The sequence below is a fragment of the Dipodomys spectabilis genome, unplaced genomic scaffold (genome assembly GCF_019054845.1).
Source record: "Dipodomys spectabilis isolate Male_0828 unplaced genomic scaffold, ASM1905484v1 ptg000498l, whole genome shotgun sequence".
Lineage (NCBI taxonomy): Eukaryota > Metazoa > Chordata > Mammalia > Rodentia > Heteromyidae > Dipodomys > Dipodomys spectabilis.
In genome coordinates, this window is record NW_024871175.1 from 1,703,018 (window position 1) to 1,705,401 (window position 2,384).

At 35.1% G+C, this 2,384-nt stretch overlaps 1 non-coding gene across 1 annotated transcript; it reads right to left on the reverse strand.

Moving 5' to 3' along the window:
* Window positions 1-1,907: 1,907 nt before the first annotated feature.
* LOC122098980 lies at window positions 1,908-2,014 on the reverse strand. The gene has a single exon (XR_006145827.1). It is a non-coding gene; the product is annotated as a U6 spliceosomal RNA (small nuclear RNA).
* Window positions 2,015-2,384: the final 370 nt, after the last annotated feature.

The window sequence follows — 2,384 nt, forward strand, 5'->3', positions numbered from 1 at the left end:
TATTTTCCTTAATTCTTAAGATATCATTTTCTATAATGCTAATGTTATTACCATTTTAGTGTTGGGAAAAATTGTAATTAAAGGCAGTAAGTGCATGGCCCAAATACACACTGTGAGGAAGAAAATGGGTCAAAGTTTCCAAAAGTCTTTCAGCAATACACAAAAGGTAGGTAAAATCTTTCCATTCTCTTACATTCTCAATTCAATATTCATATTGTCCAAGAAATAATACCATAGCAATTATTGCCCATGGTGATTGTTTTCTGTTACATGTTGTCTTCAACACAGACTGTGTTGGTGACATTGGGTTATCATGCACAGAGCTGAGCTTATAAGAGAGACAAATATATTCTGTCCCATTTTTCCAGGTTCCATTTTAAAAAGTGCTAAACTTTTAAATATCATCACTTACTTTCTTAAGAATCCAAAAAACGGAAAAAATATTCACAAATAATCACTCCAAAAGGCTTTAAAAGTAGTAGATGATAAAACAGGCCCCCGTGAAGTAAACTTTCTTCTACTTTTAAAATTATTCTGAAAGCCTTGTGCTTGTTGGTCACACCTGTAATCCTAACTACTCGGCATATTTACTCAGGAGACAGAGATCTGTGGATAACAGTGGAAGCCAATCAGGGCAAAATAAATTCATGAGATTATTTTTCAAAAATTTCAATGAGTTTGCAAAGAGCCAGGAATGGAGATGTAGCTCATATAGTAGCTCACCAATCTAGAGAGGAAAGGCCTAGCAAGACTTTGAAGCCCTTTTTTCAAACTGTGAGCACACCAACATGCATGCAAGTGCATGAGAACATGTGCACGTGCACACACACACACATTCATTCAAAATACCTTCATATCAGTTTTTTGCATTAATTTCTTTGTTAGCCATATTGTATGAGTAAAATAAAGGAAATAAACTCTCCCATCTCAGAACATTTTCATACTTTTTATTTTAAAAATACTGTACAGAGAGGTCACATTTACATGAGCAAGTAATGAGTACATTTCTTAACAAGGATTGTTACCTCCTCCTTTATTTTCCCTGTACTGTCCCTTCCCTCCCACCTCTACAAGTAAACTCCCCTCACCGCTTCCCCTGCCTAAATTGTAAAGTTCATTTTTCACCATAGTGTCTTGTACATCTCCTTGTTACAATGGGTCAACCTGAATCCCTATTTAAGCATTTTGTTTTTTTCCTTCCCCTCCCCAAATTAGAGGAGCGTATATACAAGAGGTGGGCACACCAAATTCAAATACAGTGAAAACAGAAGTTATAGCATGAGGGAGGAACATATAAAGAAACAAAAAAAAATCACATAGTCTGTTGTAAGTACGTTCGAAACAATAGCAAGAAAAGAAAAACACTTGTATTACTATTTGGGGGTTCATTTCCCTTAACATCATCTTATCTGGTCATAGGTGCATAGATTTTGACCTTTTCTGCCTATCCCAGACATATATTAGTTATTAAAATTTAGGGAAACCCTGGGACCTATGTTTCTTTGGACCTGGCTTACTTCACTTAATTTTTTTCCAAGTCTTTCCATTTTCTAACAAATTGGGCGATGCCATTCTTTCTTATGGAGGCATAGAATTTCATTGGTATAAATAGCACATTTTCTTGATCTATTTATCTGATGAGGGGCATTGGGGTTGATCCTATATCTTAGCTATCTTAAACAATGCTGCAATAAATATAATTGTGCTCATAGTTTTATTACCGTCTTGTTTGTGATCTTTTGGGTAAATGCCCAAAAGTGGGATTGCTATGTCATAGGGGAGTTCTATGTGGAGTCTTTTGAGGAACCTCTATACTACTTTCCAAAGTGGTTGAACAAGTTTACACTCCCACCAAGAGTGCAGTACAGTTCCCTTGTGGCCACATCCCCTCCAGCATCTGTTGTTGTAAAAGTATGGAATGGTACAGGAATTTGCCTATCATCCTTGCGCAGGGGCCATTCAAATCTTCTCTGTATCGTTCCAATGTTAGAGTATGTGATGCTGAATGGAGCATAGAACATGTTTTGTATATAAAGTGTAATTGATTTTCTTAAACTAGACAATTCAACAAACAGTAAGTATAAAAGAATTTTCATGAAATTTTAGAGCCATGTACTTCTTACATAAGCACACATTTAAGAATAAAGCCAAGATTGACAAGTCAAAAACAAAATAATTCCAGATATTTGTTGTTCAAGAGATGTGTAGGAGGAGGGATTCAATTATTCTATACAAGGCTTCTGTCATAATGAACACTGCAGCAAGTGTTAAGTTTTGTTAAAAGTTTTAATGGTTTAAATTTATTTAATTTTGGGAATTTGCTTATATATGCTAAAACTAGGACTGTTTGGCAGGTCATAAAACTTATTGATAAAGTATTTAAG